The sequence below is a fragment of the Urtica dioica genome, unplaced genomic scaffold (genome assembly GCF_054948205.1).
Source record: "Urtica dioica subsp. dioica isolate 48M unplaced genomic scaffold, U.dioica_male_clone48M_v1_H2 Urtica_dioica_male_H2_contig_19, whole genome shotgun sequence".
Classification (NCBI taxonomy): Eukaryota; Viridiplantae; Streptophyta; class Magnoliopsida; order Rosales; family Urticaceae; genus Urtica; species Urtica dioica.
This window is the reverse complement of record NW_028297221.1, coordinates 225,001-244,598: the sequence shown is the minus strand read 5'-3', so window position 1 is coordinate 244,598 and position 19,598 is coordinate 225,001. Positions and strand designations below refer to the sequence as shown.

Genomic DNA, 19,598 nt, shown 5'->3' with positions numbered 1-19,598 from the left:
AGAGAGATAACAAAAAGAGTTAATCGGCAATATCGACAGATTACCGTGTAGTCCAAAAGGATATGAAAATAAAAAAAACTTCACTGTTCAAATTTTTTATTTTAATATCAGAATAGTGGATATAGGTCGGATTCAAGGGGTTAGGTCCACTTACTTTTGTTGATTTATAATTGATTGCTATAATAAAAAATTAGGAATATCTTGAGATTTAAGTACACAACCTATTATTGTTCATGATAAACTTAATACTATTAAGTATTAATATATTACATATAACAAACATAATAACAACTGTTCAACCCTTTTTGTTACTAGAATTATAATTCATTCTAATTAATAGAAATATAGTTTAAGTATAATTATAAATTAATAAAATTTTTCACTTTTTTATTACAAATAAAAAAAATTATATTATCCCTTCAAATATGAATGCTACCGTGGTAATTTTATGAAAAACCAAAGCCCCTTATCGGATTTGAACCGATGACTTACGCCTTACCATGGCGTTACTCTACCACTGAGTTAAAAGGGCATGATTGAATCTATTTTTCAATAGATCGCTATGTATTTAGTGTATATACATATTATATATATATAGATCTTATACGTTGTAATATCTTTTTCTCTTTTAAACCTATAGTGGTTCATTCAGAGACTCTAAATTAGAGTTATATAATTTAGTTTAGTTTTAGTTATTAGGGTATACTTTTGAGTATAAGTAAAAGGGTTCTTTTTTAATTTCAAAAATATCAATGCAAAGTACTTTTTTCAAGCCGGACCCTAATTCCCATCATAACAAAATAAATTTGATTAATATATGTACTATTAATTCAACCTAAATATAAAAGATTTCCTCGAATGATTAATAAAGTGATTATGCTTGTTCTCCAAATTCTTAGAGAAAAAATTAAAATAGAATTTTTTATGGAATTATATAATATAGATTTAGACTGAACGATTGAGGAATAAAAAAAATTATATATAATTGTGACAGATCTAAAGATCTTTCAGATTGATTCATATGATTTCATTATATTGACAATTTCAAAAAACTGATCATACTATGATCATAGTATGATGGCGGTTGTGAAAGTATGCCCCCATCGTCTAGCGGTTCAGGACATCTCTCTTTCAAGGAGGCAGCGGGGATTCGACTTCCCCTGGGGGTAGGGTACTACGAAAGGAAGTTGATCGTGGATTATCACTAAGCCTGGATTGATTTTTACCGGGTCGATGCCCGAGTGGTTAATGGGGACGGACTGTAAATTCGTTGGCAATATGTCTACGCTGGTTCAAATCCAGCTCGGCCCAATAATTCGCGGATCCACCATGAAATGATAGAACCTATGTGTTGGTCTTCAAAAATGCGCGATCTCAATAGAAAAAACGTCAAATTTTTAGATCTGGATAGTGCTATATTTTATCTTTACCAATATCACTATTTTTTTTTTCTGACAAGTTTTGGTCTTGATAATGATCTAGATTAATATCTTAAGATCCGTAAGTCTAAAGTCTAAGGAAAAGAGGAAATAAAAAAATAACTTTTTATTTGAAAGATTAACTATCCTATTTATTTGGAAATAATGAACAGATTATTAATTATCCATGCTGGTCTTGCTAAATAACATATTGGAAAGCATTTGAGTAAAATCATACGAATACGTGTATTATACACTTTATTCTATTATTTCCTTGGGATTGTAGTTCAATTGGTCAGAGCACCGCCCTGTCAAGGCGGAAGCTACGGGTTCGAGCCCCGTCAGTCCCGATGGAGCCAAATCCACGAAAAGAAAGAATGAAAACTTTAAATAAAAATAAAGTTAAAGGTGTTTTTGATTTTATCAGGAATTTACGTTAGAATTCAGTATGGTATGGATAAAAGATCTTTCCGTGTTTATGCTATTCAATTCTTGACGATGAATCAATTTGTCAGATATTCTTATTCATGATATTGATCCAATTCAATTACATCGAGTGTATATTCATCCGATTGAATTAACAGCCAAAAGATTTATCATCTCTATGGGATTAAATCCCGAGTTATTGCGAATTAAATAAAAAAATTATGGAAGTAAATATTCTCGCATTTATTGCTACTGCACTGTTCATTTTAGTCCCTACTGCTTTTTTACTTATAATATACGTAAAAACAGTAAGTCAAAGTGATTAAGTTTAATTAAAACTTAAACTTGTTACTTTTTAGTTCTTATCAATGATTGCAGCGAAGAAATAAAAAAAGGGTATAAGTTTCGTGGTTTAATTATTGACCTATACCCCTCAGTATTCTATGAAAGCAGCAATCTATGAGATACTAGATAGTATGGTAGAACGTTTTTTTTACCATATTATCTAGTATTGTTATTGTACTATAACAAGTTAAGTGTTTGAAGATACAGGTTAGTTTAATATCTATCAATCGACACTATTATCTTCATATATATCAAATTTATGTTTGAGTTGATTAAAATCATTCTGAAATAATCCTAAATAAAATTTTTACCCTTCCTATTCTATTTCTTATTTTTTTTTATGAATTGTGATATCCAGTGAAAGAACGATTGAAATCAATGAAGGAATAAAAGTAAAATTTAAAATAACGTATTTGGAGAACAGAATGGTCTAAAAAAAAAGTAATCCTGTTTTATTCCCAAACTTAATTATTTGTACTTCTAGAGTCCACTTCTTCCCCATACTACGAGTGAAAGGGAAAATGTAAAGACTACCATTAAAGCAGCCCAAGCGAGACTTACTATATCCATGTGAGTTGTGTCCTCGATCTCTTTAAATTAATAATTGTTCACTAATAATAGTAGAATTTCTACCGCATAGTCAAAGGGGGGGGGGTTGATCAAACACTATTGATCAACGAATCCAAATACAATTAATACAGTTCTTTTTTTTATAAAATTTATAGGAAAACAGTAAGCACAAGCAAAATAAGCATAAACAGCCGTTGAAGGAGTAGAAGTAACAAAAAAGGAATGTTAAGAACATGTCATAATAATAAGACCCATTCTTTACTTTTGTGTCTTTTCATTAAGTCAAAAAACTATATTATAGAATCAAGATAGATCATTATATATGATCTATCGCTGTTTTATTTCTTTTTGATTTAAATCTTACCATCTTCGATTTTCCCTATGAACCACTTGAGTACGTATTATTATGTTCTTGAATAGAGGTTAAAGTCAAAATTTATTTTTAATTTATATATACTAATATACTAAATAAAAACTAAATTGATTGCATGCGAGAGTACTTATAAAGTTTCATGAGTCTGTATACAAAGTATCTATCTTCCACCCTTTGCACAACTAACAATTGAATTTTTCCTATCCAATCTAAGACTTCGCCGGTAGACACTACATTAGTAGTCTAATGGGCTATCATACAACGTTTTTTTTTTTTCACGACTCTAATCTTAAACTTTAATTGAAGGCATTTTATAGACCATGACTCCCCAGATACTTAGAATCTAGCAAGTATCCAGAGTTTTTTCCTAAACTTGCTGCGGAACATAGCAAATTATCAAAACAGAATAAGGGATTTTTATTCTTTTGGTTATCAGGCGACACCCGGATTTGAACTGGGGAAAAAGGATTTGCAGTCCCCCGCCTTACCGCTCGGCCATGCCGCCAAAACGATCTAAAATAAATGACAAAATTTCCTCTTGTGCTTTTTTATTGTATTTTGGATCCTTTTTTCTTTAATCCCTTTCTTAAAAAAAATTAAATTATTCTTTATTCCTTCTATTGAAAAATAAATAAAGTTTTCAGTTACAAAACCAAAAAATTAGCACAAATTTGAACCGTTAACTATTGATTGGAAATTCATGAACAATTTTTAGATTTCCATCTAAAACTGTATTTTCGTTATGATTACTTAATCATATAAGTACTGATAGGGAGTTAAAGAAACGCGTATGAATTTCAATTATAAGAGCTATTAAATTATAAGAGCTATTATAGGTATATGTAAACCCCATAATTGACATTATTACACAGATATTATCTGATCAAGTATCTTATCGGGATCCCCATGTTTATATGGAATTTAAATATATGGAATTTAAATGAAATTCTCGTACTTCACTTTTTACAATTTTTCTTGAATAGCTTGAATAAAGAGAAATCTTGATAAAACATGGCCGTTGCTGTTCCGAATAAAACTGTAATATAATAAAAAAAGAGGGGCATATATGCTGTAATAATCCCTGTGCATTCTTAATAAAAAGAACCCCCTTTTTTTTTACTTATACATTTTAACAGTTACATATTCTATGAATTCGAGTAAAAAAAGATTCTCTCTTTTTTGCTCATTCTTTTTTGAACAATTGAATCCAGGAATAAGTACTAAAAAATAAATTATAGATTTTATTTTTTACGATTATTTTGTCTTTATCTCATTGAACAGATCAAATATTGAATAGAGTTACATTTAAAGTATTCTATTGGATTGGAATACGGAATATCATAATAATGGTAGAAATTCACTCAGTTTTTGTTTTGATATTATATACAAAGCACCCTAAATCTCAGTGGAATGACCCCTTTCTGTTTGTATTTGGTGCAAATTCCTATACGTAAAATTTCATGTGATTTAGTAAACAAAAAAGAAATTCCTTCATTGCTATATTGATCCAGATTATTTGATGAAAAATAAGCAAAAAGGGGGGGGGGAGTTAAAAAATGCTTGGGAGTGGAAATGAAGAAATGTCTACAATACCCGGATTTAATGAGATACAATTTGAAGGGTTTTCTAGGTTTATTAATCGGGGCTTAACAGAAGAATTTTATAAGTTTCCAAAAATTGAAGATACCGATCAAGAACTTGAATTTCAATTATTTGTGGAAACCTATCAATTGGTAGAACCCTTAATAACGGAAAAAGACGCTCTATATGAATCACTCACATATTCTTCTGAATTATATGTATCCGCGGGATTAATTTGGAAAACCTGTAGGGATATGCAAGAACAAACTATTTTTATTGGAAACATTCCTTTAATGAATTCCCTGGGTACTTCTATAATAAATGGAATATACAGAATTGTTATCAATCAAATATTGCAAAGCCCTGGTATCTATTACCGGTCAGAATTGGACCATAATGGAATTTCAGTCTATACCGGCACCATAATATCAGATTGGGGGGGAAGATTAGAATTAGAGATTGATAGAAAAGCAAGGATATGGCTCGTGTGAGTAGGAAACAGAAAATATCTATTCTAGTTCTATCATCGGCTATGGGCTCGAGTCTAAGAGAAACTCTCGAGAATGTTTTTTACCCTGAAATTTTCTTGTATTTTTTGAATGATAAGGAGAAAAAAATTTTTAAGTCAAAGGAAAATGCCATTTTAGAATTTTATCAACAATTTGCTTGTATAGGAGGAGATCCAGTATTTTCTGAATCCTTGTGCAAGGAATTACAAAAGAAATTTTTTCAACAAAGGTGTGAATTAGGAAGAATAGGTCGGCGAAATATGAATCGTAGACTGAATCTTGATATACCTCCGAAGAATACATTTTTGTTACCGCGAGATATATTGGCAGCCACGGATCGTTTGATTGGAATGAAGTTTGGAATGGGTATACTTGATGATATGAATCATTTGAAAAATAAACGTATTCGTTCTGTAGCGGATCTCTTACAAGATCAATTCGGATTGGCCCTGGTTCGTTTAGAAAATATGGTTAGAGGAACTATGTGTGGAGCAATTAGACATAAATTGATACCGATTCCCCAGAATTTAGTAACTTCAACTACATTAACAAGTACTTATGAATCGTTTTTCGGATTACATCCATTATCTCAAGTTTTGGATCGAACTAATCCATTGACACAAATAGTTCATGGGAGAAAGGTGAGTTTTCTGGGTCCTGGAGGATTAACCGGGCGAACTGCTAGTTTCCGGATACGAGATATCCATCCTAGTCACTATGGCCGCATTTGCCCTATTGATACGTCCGAAGGAATCAATGTTGGACTTATAGGATCCTTAGCAATTCATGCGAGGATTGGCCATTGGGGGGCTCTACAAAGCCCCTTTTATGAAATCTCTGAGAGATCAAAAAAAGTACGAATGCTTTACTTATCGCCAAATAAAGATGAATACTATATGGTATCAACAGGAAATTCTTTGGCACTGAATCGAGGGAGTCAAGAAGAACAGATTGTTCCGGCGCGATACCGTCAAGAATTCCTCACTATTGAGTGGGAGCAAGTTCATTTTCGAAGTATTTTTACACTCCAATATTTTTCTCTTGGAGCTTCCCTAATTCCCTTTATCGAACACAATGATGCGAATCGTGCGTTAATGAGTTCTAATATGCAACGTCAAGCAGTTCCGCTTTCTCGATCGGAAAAGTGCATTGTTGGAACTGGATTAGAAGGCCAAGTGGCTCTCGATTCCGGGGTTCCCACTATAGCCGAAAATGAGGGAAAGATCCTGTATACCGATACTGACAAGATTATTTTGTCGGGCAATAAAAATACATTAAGTATTCCTTTAGTTACATATCAACGTTCCAACAAAAATACTTGTATGCATCAAAAACCCCAAGTTGTGCGAGGTAAATGTATTAAAAGGGGCCATATTTTAGCAGATGGTGCTGCTACAATTGGTGGCGAACTCGCTTTGGGAAAAAATCTATTAGTAGCTTATATGCCGTGGGAAGGTTACAATTCTGAGGATGCAGTACTCATTAATGAGCGTCTAGTATATGAGGAAATTTATACTTCTTTTCACATACGGCAATATGAAATTCGAACTCATGTGACAAGCCAAGGGCCTGAAAGAATCACTAAAGAAATACCGCATCTAGAGGCGCATTTACTCCGAAATTTAGATAAAAACGGGATTGTGATGTTAGGGTCTTGGGTGGAGACGGGCGATATTTTAGTAGGTAAATTAACCCCTCAGATGTCGAAAGAATCCTCGTATGCTCCAGAAGATAGATTATTACGAGCCATACTTGGTATTCAGCTATCCACTTCAAAAGAAACTTCTCTAAAACTACCTGTAGGTGGTGGTATAGGTCGAGTTATTGATGTGAGATGGATCCAGAAAAGGAGGGGTTCTAGTTATAATCCAGAAATAATTCGTGTATATATTTCACAAAAACGTGAAATAAAAGTGGGTGATAAAGTAGCTGGACGTCACGGAAATAAGGGTATAGTTTCAAAAATTTTTCCTAGACAAGATATGCCTTATTGCAAGATGGAAGACCTGTTGATATGGTCTTCAATCCATTAGGAGTACCTTCACGAATGAATGTAGGACAGATCTTTGAATGTTCACTAGGGTTAGCGGGGGGATTGCTAGATAGACATTATCGAATAGCACCTTTTGATGAGAGATATGAACAAGAGGCTTCGAGAAAACTAGTCTTTTCTGAATTATATGAAGCCAGTAAACAAACAGCAAATCCATGGGTATTTGAACCCGAGTATCCGGGAAAAAGCATAATTTTTGATGGAAGAACAGGGGATCCTTTTGAGCAACCTGTTATAATAGGAAAGCCTTATATTTTGAAATTAATTCATCAAGTTGAGGATAAAATACACGGGCGTTGCGGCGGACATTATGCACTTGTTACACAACAACCCCTTCGAGGAAGGGCCAAGCAAGGGGGACAGCGGGTAGGAGAAATGGAAGTTTGGGCTTTAGAGGGATTTGGTGTGGCTCATATTTTACAAGAGATGCTTACTTATAAATCCGATCATATTAGAGCTCGGCAAGAAGTACTTAGTACTACGATTATTGGGGGCCCAATACTTAAACCTGAGGATGCTCCCGAATCTTTTCGATTGCTTGTTCGAGAACTACGATCTTTGGCTCTGGAATTGAATCATTTCCTTGTATCTGAGAAGAACTTCCAGATTAATAGGAAGGACGTTTAATTGAAATGAATCAGAATTTTTCTTCTATGTATGATCGATCGGTATAAACATCAACAACTTCAAATTGGATCAGTTTCTCCTCAACAAATAAATGCTTGGGCCAAAAAAATCCTACCTAATGGAGAAATAGTGGGAGAGGTGACAAAACCCTACACTTTTCATTACAAAACCAATAAACCCGAAAAAGATGGATTATTTTGTGAAAGAATCTTTGGGCCTACAAAAAGCGGAATTTGTGCTTGTGGAAATTATCGAGTAATCAGAAATGCCAAAGAAGATCCGAAATTTTGTGAACAATGTGGAGTCGAATTTGTTGATTCGCGCATACGAAGATATCAAATGGGCTACATAAAACTGGCATGCCCAGTAACCCACGTGTGGTATTTAAAACGTCTTCCTAGTTATATCGCGAATCTTTTAGATAAGCCTCTTAAAGAATTAGAAGGCCTAGTATACTGCGATGTGTGATTTGATAAAAATTATGATTTTACAAATGCAGAACGAGAAACTGTCATCCCCATTCAATCGAACTAGGATGCCCCAGATTTGACATGTCTCTTGGTAGAATAGAAGTAACATGAAACTCAAAATTAGGAGTATGTTGAATACTCACAAGTAAAAACGGGAAGTGGTCTATGGTCAATTCAGTAACAAAGAAATAGGTTTTTTATAGTTATACCTCGTGAAAAAACTTATTTATAAGGAAAAGGAATTAAATTTTTTTATGTCCAAATAAGCAAATAGGTCATGGTTGTAGGAGTCAATCCATCGCATATGGGCTTTAAGGAAGGACATCATGACATAACCGTCGAGGTGAAGTAGAGACCTAAAAGATTGAATGGAACGATACATAGACAAGTAAATCCCTTATGAATTCTAAGTCACTTCTTTTTTACTTTTTTTATTACTATAATAAAGTAAGGGGATTCCTCATTCGAAGGGAGGTAGACTACTCAAGAATTTCACATTTGATTTCTTTTATGCACTAATTACAAATTAAATAAACAATCCAGAAAATCTAATAAAAAAACGAAGAATGAATCAATGAAATGTTTCTTGATTTTATTTGGGAACTTGAGTAAGGAGTAGATCTTTTTGCGGTTTTCTATAATTTGAAAGTGGAAACACCTTTGTATACCTACTTGAGCCGGATGAAAGGAAACTTTCACGTCCGATTTTGAAAAGGGGAGATCCTATAGGATCCTATCCAAATTTTTCTTTTGCTAGGACTATAACTAAAAAACCTACTTTCTTACGATTACGGGGTTCATTTGAATATGAAATCCAATCCTGGAAATATAGTATCCCACTTTTTTTTACTACCCAAGGCTTCGATGCATTTAGAAATCGAGAACTTTCTACTGGAGCAGGTGCTATCCGAGAACAATTAGCCGATTTGGATTTACGAATTATTATAGATTATTCGTTATTAGAATGGAAAGAATTGGGGGAAGAAGGCCCCACAGGTAATGAATGGGAGGATCGAAAAGTTGGAAGAAGACAAGATTTTTTGGTTAGACGTATAGAATTAGCTAAACATTTTATTCGAACAAATATAGAACCAGAGTGGATGGTTTTATGGCTATTACCTGTGCTTCCTCCCGAGTTGAGACCAATTATTCAGATAGATGGGGGTAAACTAATGAGTTCGGATATTAATGAACTCTATAGAAGAGTTATCTATCGTAACAATACTCTTATCGATTTATTAACAACAAGTAAATCTACACCAGGGGAATTAGTAATGTGTCAGGAAAAATTGGTACAAGAAGCCGTGGATACACTTTTTGATAATGGAATCCGCGGACAACCAATGAGAGACGGTCATAATAAGGTTTACAAGTCTTTTTCAGATGTAATTGAAGGCAAAGAAGGGAGATTTCGAGAAACTCTACTTGGCAAACGAGTGGATTATTCGGGGCGGTCCGTCATTGTTGTAGGTCCTTCACTTTCATTACATCGATGTGGATTGCCTCGCGAAATAGCAATAGAACTTTTCCAGACATTTGTAATTCGTGGTTTAATTAGACAACATTTTGCTTCGAACATAGGAGTTGCTAAAAGTAAAATTCGGGAAAAAGAGCCAATTGTATGGGAAATACTTCAGGAAGTTATGCAAGGGCACCCCGTATTGTTGAATAGGGCCCCCACTTTGCATAGATTAGGCATACAAGCCTTCCAACCTATTTTAGTAGAGGGACATGCTATTTGGTTACATCCATTAGTTTGTAAGGGATTCAACGCCGACTTTGATGGAGACCAAATGGCGGTTCATGTACCGTTATCTTTAGAGGCTCAAACAGAGGCGCGTTTACTTATGTTTTCTCATACAAATCTTTTATCTCCGGCTATTGGGAATCCCATTTCCATACCAACTCAAGATATGCTTATTGGACTCTATGTATTAACGAGTGGGAATCGCCTAGGTATTTGTGTAAATAGGTATAATCCTTGTAATCAGAGAAAAAGACAATATAAAAATAAAGGAATCCACCCTAATCACAAAAAATATACAAAAAACTTTTTTTGTAATTCTTATGATGCAATTGGGGCTTATCGGCGGAAACTACTCCATTTAGCGAGTCCTTTGTGGCTGCGGTGGCGACTAGATCAATGCGTTATTACTTCAAGAGAAGTTCCCGTCGAAGTTCAATATGAATCTTTGGGTACCTATCATGAGATTTATGGACACTTACTAATACTAAGAAGTATAAAAAAAGAAATTTTTTGTTTATATGTTCGAACAACTGTTGGTCATATTTCTCTTTATCGAGAAATTGAAGAAGCTATACAAGGGTTTTGTCGGGCCTCCTCGGTATCCAAGCTAAGAGGTTCCATTAAATCAGTGTGAATTCGAGTCCAGTTCCTCGGGTTACACTAGGACCCTATTTCCTGAATTTCTACACGAATGAAAATCGAGAAAAGGAAGTCATTGACTCAAACCTATTGTCAAACCCCACTCATCAGAATATGGAGGTACTTATGGCAGAACAGGCCGATCTGGTCTTTCACAATAAAGCGATAGATGGAACTGCCATTAAACGACTTATTAGTAGATTAATAGATCACTTCGGAATGGCATATACATCACATATCCTGGATCAAGTAAAGACTCTGGGGTTTCGGCAAGCCACTGAGACGTCCATTTCATTAACAATTGATGATCTTTTAACAATACCTTCTAAAGGGTGGCTAGTCCAAGATGCTGAACAACAAAGTTTTATTTTGGAAAAGCATCATAATTATGGAAATGTACACGCGGTAGAAAAATTACGACAATCTATTGAGATATGGTATGCTACAAGTGAATATTTGCGACAAGAAATGAATCCTAATTTTCGGATGACAGATCCTTTTAATCCAGTCCATATGATGTCCTTTTCGGGAGCGAGGGGAAATGCATCTCAAGTGCACCAATTAGTAGGTATGAGAGGATTAATGTCGGATCCACAAGGACAAATGATTGATTTACCTATTCAAAGCAATTTACGCGAAGGTCTGTCTTTAACAGAATATATCATTTCTTGTTACGGAGCCCGCAAAGGAGTTGTAGATACAGCTGTCCGAACATCAGATGCTGGATATCTTACACGTAGACTTGTTGAAGTAGTTCAACACATTGTTGTACGTAGAAGAGACTGTGGAACCATCCAAGGAATTTCTGTAAGTCCTCGAAATGGAATCATGTTGGAAAGAATTTTTATCCAAACATTGATTGGCCGTGTATTAGCAGACGATATATATATAGGCTCACGATGTCTTGCCATTCGAAATCAAGATATTGGTATTGGACTTGTCAATCGATTCATAACTTTTCAAACAGAGCCCATCTCGATCCGAACTCCCCTTACTTGTAAGAGTACGTCTTGGATCTGCCGATTATGCTATGGTCGGAGCCTTACTCATGGTGACCTTGTCGAATTGGGGGAAGCTGTAGGTATTATTGCGGGTCAATCTATTGGGGAACCCGGTACTCAACTAACATTAAGAACGTTTCATACCGGTGGAGTATTCACAGGGGGTACTGCAAAACACGTACGAGCCCCTTCTAATGGAAAAATAAAATTCCCTGAGGATTTGGTTTATCCCATACGTACACGGCACGGGCATCCCGCTTTTCTATCTTATCTAGACTTGTATGTAACTATTGAGAGTGAGGATATTATACATAACGTGACTATTCCACCAAAAAGTTTTATTTTAGTTCAAAATGACCAATATGTAGAATCAGAACAAGTGATTGCTGAGATTCGCGCAGCAACATACACTTTTAATTTTAAAGAGAGGGTTCGAAAACATATTTATTCTAACTCAGAGGGAGAAATGCACTGGAGTACTGATGTTTATCATGCGCCCCTTTTTACATATAGTAATGTGCATCTCTTACCAAAAACAAGTAATTTATGGATAGTATCCGGAGGCTCGTACAGATCCAGTGTAGTCCCTTTTTCAATCCATAAAGATCAAGATCAAATGAATGTTCATTTTATTTCTGCCAAAGGGAAACCCATTTCTAGCTTTTCAGTAAATAATGATCAAGGGAAAGCCAAATTCCGTATTTCGGTTCTTTCTGATAAAAAAAAAAGCAGTAGTCTCGATTATTCGGAATTTAATCTAAGCGTAGATAGGGGTCGTTGTAATCTTCGATTTCCTTTTAGTCTCCACAAAAATTATGATTTATTTTTATTATCAAAAAGGCGAAGAAATAGACTCATCATTCCATTCCAATGGATTCAAGAACGAGAAAAAGAACAACAGCCTCGTTCTAGTATTTCAATTGAAATACCGATAAATGGTATTTTTCGGAGAAATAGTATTCTTTCTTATTTTGATGATCTTCAATATAGAAGAAAGAGTTCGGGAATTACTAAATATGGGGCTATAGGCGTGCATTCAATCCTCAAAAAAGAGGATCTAATTGAGTATGCAGAAGTCAAAGAACTTAAGTCAAAATACCAAACTAAAGTGGATCGATTTTTTTTCATTCCCGAAGAGGTGCATATTATACCCGAATCTTGTTCCATAATGGTACGAAATAATAGTATTATTGGAGTAGATACACGAATCGCGTTAAATACAAGAAGCCAAGTCGGCGGATTGGTCCGCATGGAGAAAAAAATAAAAAAGATTGAACTTAAAATTTTTTCTGGGGATATACATTTTCCTGTAGAGGTGGATACGATATTCCGACACAGTGGCATCTTGGTACCGCCCGGAGGGGTAAAAAAAAAAATTAACGAATCAAAAAAATTGCAAAATTGGATCTATGTCCAATGGATCACACCTACGAAGAAAAAATATTTTGTTTTGGTTCGACCCGTAATCTTATATGAAATATCGGACGGTATAAATTTCGAAACACTTTTTCCCCTGGATTCATTGCAGGAAAAGGAGAATCTAAAACTTAAAGTTGTAAATTATATTCTTTATGGAAATGGCAAACCAATTTGGAGAATTTCCGGAACCAGTATTCAATTAGTTCGAACTTGTTTAGTCTTGAGCTGGGACCAAGGCAGCAAAAGTTCTTCGTTAGAAGAAGCTCACGCTTCCTTTCTTGAAGTAAGTACAACTGGTCTGATTCGAGATTTTCTAAGAATCCACTTAGTTAAACCACATATATCTTATATACGAAAAAGAAATAATCTATTAGGGCCCGAATTGATCTCGGATAATAGGTCAAATCGGATCAATCCATTTTATTCTATTTATTCCACGGAAAGGATTCAAGAATCACTTAGACAAAATCAAGGAACTATTCATACGTTCTGGAATAGAAGTAAGGAATCTAAATCTTTGATAATTTTGTCATCAGCTAATTGTTTTCAAATGTACCCATTCAACGATGTAAAACATTACAATGGGATAAAAGAATCAATTAAAAATTATGCTAGAATTCCAATTCGAAATTCTTTAGGACCTTTAGGAACAGCCTGTCAAATTATGAATTTTGATTACCTTTTAAAAACTTATAATAAGATCTCGGTAACTAAAAATTTCCAACTTGACAATTTAAAACAGACTTTTCAAGTACTTAAAAATTTTTTACTTAAATATTATTTAATGGATGAAATCGGGATAATTTTTAATTCCAATCCATGCAGTAATGTTCTTTTGAATCCATTCAAATTGAATTGGTACTTTATACATCATAATTATTGTGAAAAAAAATATACAATAAGTACCCTTGGACAGTTTTTTTGTGAAAATGTCTGTATAAACAAACACGACCCGCTCCTAAAATCGGGTCAAGTTATAATTGTTCAAATTGACTCTTTAGTAATAAGAACGGCGAAGTCTTATTTGGCCACTCCAGAAGCAACTGTTCATGGCCATTATGGGGAAATACTTTTCGAAGGAGATACATTAGTTACATTTATATATGAAAAGTCGAGATCTGGTGATATAACCCAGGGTCTTCCAAAAGTAGAACAAGTGTTAGAAGTGCGTTCGATTGATTCAATATCAATGAACCTAGAAAAGAGAGTTGAGGGTTGGAACGAGCGTATAACAAGAAGTCTTGGAATTCCTTGGATATTCTTGATTGGCGCTGAACTAACTATAGCACAAAGTCGTATCTCTTTGGTTAATAAAATCCAAAAGGTTTATCGATCCCAGGGTGTGCAGATCCATAATAGACATATAGAAATTATTGTACGTCAAATAACATCAAAGGTGTTGGTTTCTGAAGAAGGAATGTCTAATGTTTTTTTACCCGGAGAACTCATAGGATTTTTTGCGCGCGGAACAAATGGGGCGAGCTTTGGAAGAAGCGATTTGTTACCGAGCTATATTATTGGGAATAACGAAAGCATCTCTCAATACTCAAAGTTTCATATCCGAAGCAAGTTTTCAAGAAACTGCTCGAGTTTTAGCAAAAGCCGCTATACGTGGTCGTATCGATTGGTTGAAAGGTCTGAAAGAGAATGTTGTTCTAGGGGGGATGATACCCGTTGGTACTGGATTCAAAGGATTTGTGCACCGTTCAAGGCAGCATAAAACCATTCCTTTTGAAACGAAAAGGAATAATTTATTTGAGCGGGAAATGAGAGATCTTTTGTTCCACCACAGAGAATTTTTTTCTTTTTGCATTTCAAAAAATGTACATGAGACATCTTTATTTTTAGGATTTAATGATTGCTAAGAGCAGAATCAGATTCATCCGGTTTGTGTTGCAGTTATTTAATTAGGTAATACTAATAATGAATCGAATAGAAAAAAGAAAAACCTGAATGGCTTGGATCATGTATCAACGGACAATCCCCGTTAGAAGAAAAGGTTCCATGGGAACAACTTTTTATTTTTAGGGTACTTCTTCTCTTTAAAGAAAAAAGAGAAGTGTGGGGAGAAATGACACGAGGATAGGATATTGGAATATCTATTTGGAAGAAATGATGGAAGCGGGAATTCATAATGACACGACGATATTGGGATATCCATTTGGAAGAAATGATGGAAGCGGGAATTCATTTTGGTCATGGTACTAGGAAATGGAATCCTAAAATGTCACCTTATATCTCTGCAAAGCGTAAAGGTATTCATATTATAAATATTACTAGAACGGCTCGATTTTTATCGGAAGCTTGTTATTTAGTCTTTGATGCAGCAAGTAGGGGAAAACAATTTTTAATTGTTGGGACCAAAAATAAAGCAGCGGATTCAGTAGCACGGGCTGCAATAAAGGCTCGCTGTCATTATGTTAATAAAAAATGGCTTGGTGGTATGTTAACAAATTGGTATACTACAGAAACTAGACTTCATAAGTTCAGGGACTTGAGAACAGAACAAAAGACGGGTAGACTCTACCGTCTCCCAAAAAGAGATGCGGCTATGTTGAAGCGCCAACTATCTCACTTGCAAACATATCTGGGCGGCATTAAATATATGATAAGGTTACCCGATATTGTAATAATTATTGATCAGCAAGAAGAATATACCGCTCTTCGAGAATGCATTACTTTGGGAATTCCAACGATTTGTTTAATCGATACAAATTGCGACCCGGATCTAGCCGATATTTCAATTCCGGCGAATGATGACGCCATAGCTTCAATCCGATTAATTCTTAACAAATTAGTATTTTCTATTTGCGAAGGTCGTTCTAGCTATATACGGAATTCGTGATAATAAAATTCTATTTTGTTTAAATTATTTTTTAAACTCCATATATTTATTAAATTGGTTACGATTCCTGAATCGCACAAAAGAAATCAAAATAATTGAGTTTATTGTATAATTTGTTGATATTCAAAATATACAAAGCAGATGAATAAGTCGAAAAAGAGATGGTTGAAAAAAAAATAATCCCTTTTTAAAGTTATATTTCTTTCAGAGGATACTATGAATGTTTTATTATGTTCCATCAACACACTAAAGAGGTTATATGCTGTATCCGGCGTGGAAGTAGGCCAACATTTCTATTGGCAAATAGGAGGTTTCCAAGTCCATGCCCAAGTACTTATTACTTCTTGGGTTGTAATTACTATCTTACTAGCTGCAGCCGTTATAGCTGTTCAGAATCCACAAACCATTCCTACTGATAGTCAAAATTTTTTTGAATATGTCCTTGAATTCATTCGAGACGTGAGTAAAACCCAGATTGGAGAAGAATATGGGCCATGGGTTCCATTTATTGGAACTCTGTTTCTATTTATTTTTGTTTCGAATTGGTCAGGTGCTCTTTTACCTTGGAAAATCATACAATTACCTCATGGTGAGTTAGCGGCACCCACAAATGATATCAATACTACCGTTGCTTTAGCTTTACTGACATCAGTGGCATATTTCTATGCGGGTCTTAGCAAAAAGGGATTAGATTATTTCGGTAAATACATTCAACCCACTCCAATTCTTTTACCCATTAACATCTTAGAAGATTTCACAAAACCCTTATCCCTTAGTTTTCGACTTTTCGGAAATATATTAGCCGATGAATTAGTAGTTGTTGTTCTTGTTTCTTTAGTACCATTAGTGGTTCCTATACCTGTCATGTTTCTTGGATTATTTACCAGTGGTATTCAAGCTCTTATTTTTGCAACTTTAGCTGCGGCTTATATAGGGGAATCCATGGAAGGCCACCACTAATTTTGACAGAGTCCTTTTTTTAGCTTAACCTGACGCAATGTAGACGCTTAGCAAATTAAGGTAAACTTAGACTTAGAGAACATAAATATAGAAATGAGGTTAAGGTATATACAATCTAGAATAAGTAATAGTAAAACAGATATTACGATATTAAAATTAAGTAATTGTAGAATAAATAAAAGAGATCTAAAAGATCTTTTTCCTAATTGAATAGTTTGTTTACGTTATGGGGGAAGGACATGTATATGTGATACTAGCTATTAACTAAGCGGATATGAACTAAAGATATATCTAATTTGCCCTACTACATAGGTGTTAAATAGGTATTTGAATGAAAGTCCTTCTTTTTCATCGTCGTCTGCAATTTTCATTTTTAATTTAATATTGAATTGGATGAGTTTAAATCACGAAAAAGAACAAAGAATTCAAAGAACGATTCGGAAAAAATAAAGAAATATAAAAACAAAGTTTGGACAAATTTGATAAGAACTAAAAAAACGGATATATAGGTATTTTTAATAATCCACAAATATTAGTATTTAACTTATGGTTTCTTAGTTATTTTGACTGGATAAATTTGATCCATCGGATGACTAAGTCAAAATTCATTGTTTGATTGTATCATTTACTATTTTTTTTATTTTTTTGGTGAGAGGAATTTCTCATGAATCCACTGATTTCTGCCGCTTCCGTTATTGCTGCTGGATTGGCCGTTGGACTTGCTTCTATTGGACCTGGAGTTGGTCAAGGTACTGCTGCGGGACAGGCTGTAGAAGGGATCGCGAGACAACCCGAAGCAGAGGGAAAAATACGAGGTACTTTATTGCTTAGTCTCGCTTTTATGGAAGCTTTAACAATTTATGGACTTGTTGTGGCATTAGCACTTTTATTTGCGAATCCCTTTGTTTAATCTTACAATATAGTTTTAGTTTTTTATTTCTTTGGGTTTGCTGTTGCTTGTTTAAAATTTTATTCAAATTTCATTTCTTACGCTCATGTACATGTAAAGGACTGATTGGGGGAGGAGGAATTGGTACACCAATTAGCTTTATTCTGGGATTCCAAGGGAACTCTTTTTTAAGAAGTATTGCAATAAACGAGATATTACGAAACTCACATAAGACTCAATATCTAATTCTAATAAGTTTCATTCTTATTTTAAATTGAAACAAAATACTTTTTTTAAATCCTTTTTATTTTTAACGCTATTTTAGGAGTATTTATAAAAATAAATAATAGGAAAAACGCTACTATAAAAAATATAGACAATTTGTTTTATCTATAAGAATACGCAAGAGGAGATCATATGAAAAATGTAACCGATTCTTTCCTTTCCTTAGCTTATTGGGCACCCGCCGGAAGTTTCGAGTTTAATACCGATATTTTTGCAACAAATCCAATAAATCTAAGTGTAGTACTAGGTGTATTAATTTTTTTTGGAAAGGGAGTGTGTGTGAGTTGTTTATTTCAAGAATAGGCTGGATCCGACCAACTGCACTTTATTTTTTGGTATAACTAGGAAAGAAAAGGTGCATGATTTCGCGAATTACTTCTGAATAAATTAAGAAATCATATTTTAGAACCATAACATTTCGTGAGTCATTGGTAAATATACTTTGATTCTCTATTAACCAATAATGTGCGACCATTAACAGGGTTAAAGCTAAACCGTTTGAAGTCCAGATATAAGCACGGTACTCTTTCTACTATATAGCTTAATACGGAAATGGTTTCAAAACAAAGGGTAGGAATTTCTTTTTCGATATAGAACACTCATGTCGATAAAAAACGGATTCGAGCCTTTTATTTGGTTCGAAAAATACCTCAGTGTATTTCAACTTTCCACTTTTTTATTTTACGCTAAATTGATGACCTATGCATAAAGTAAAAGTAATTCTTTGGATTTTAATAAAAAAAACAACTTTGCTGACAATTATTTGGTTGGTCAGAAGAGTCCTCCGAATATTATTTTTTTCGATTAGTGATCCGTTTTTCAATTTTAATAGAAATAGAGAAGACAGGCTCATTACATTAAAAAAAGAGATAGGAATTCTCATAAGTAATTGGGTGTGAGAGCCAAATGAATTGAAAGATTCATGTTTGGTTCGGGAAGGGATTGTGGAAGTTTTGAACTGAATGGAAATAGAGTCTACTTTCATTAAACGATTTATTAGATAATCGAAAACAAAGAATCTTGAAAACTATTCAAAATTCAGAAGAACTACGTGAGAGGTCCCTCGAACAGCTGGAAAAAGCCCGATCCCATTTACGAAAAGTAGAAATGGAAGCGGATCAATTTCGAGTGAATGGATATTCTGAGATAGAACGAGAAAAATGTAATTTGATTAATTCAACCTCAAAGACTTTGGAACAATTAGAAAATTATAAGAATGACGCCATTCATTTTGAACAGCAAAGAACGATTAACCAAGTTCAACAACAAGTTTTCCAACAAGCCTTACAAGGAGCTCTAGGAACTCTGAATAGTTGTTTGAACAACGAGTTACATTTACGCACCATCAGTACTAATATTGGTATGTTTGTAACAATAAAAGAAACAACGGATTAGTCTTTCTACTGCAGGCATTATTATTATTTTTTTCTTTCAAACAATA

The 19,598-nt window shown here is 34.2% G+C and overlaps 4 non-coding genes across 4 annotated transcripts; 2 read left to right on the top strand and 2 right to left on the bottom strand.

Moving 5' to 3' along the window:
• Positions 1-460: 460 nt before the first annotated feature.
• On the bottom strand, positions 461-532 carry TRNAT-GGU (transfer RNA threonine (anticodon GGU)). Its single transcript has one exon. It is a non-coding gene; the product is annotated as a tRNA-Thr (tRNA).
• Positions 533-1,227: 695 nt separating this feature from the next.
• On the top strand, positions 1,228-1,311 carry TRNAY-GUA (transfer RNA tyrosine (anticodon GUA)). The gene has a single exon. It is a non-coding gene; the product is annotated as a tRNA-Tyr (tRNA).
• Positions 1,312-1,694: 383 nt separating this feature from the next.
• TRNAD-GUC (transfer RNA aspartic acid (anticodon GUC)) lies at positions 1,695-1,768 on the top strand. The gene has a single exon. It is a non-coding gene; the product is annotated as a tRNA-Asp (tRNA).
• Positions 1,769-3,566: 1,798 nt separating this feature from the next.
• On the bottom strand, positions 3,567-3,637 carry TRNAC-GCA (transfer RNA cysteine (anticodon GCA)). The gene has a single exon. It is a non-coding gene; the product is annotated as a tRNA-Cys (tRNA).
• Positions 3,638-19,598: the final 15,961 nt, after the last annotated feature.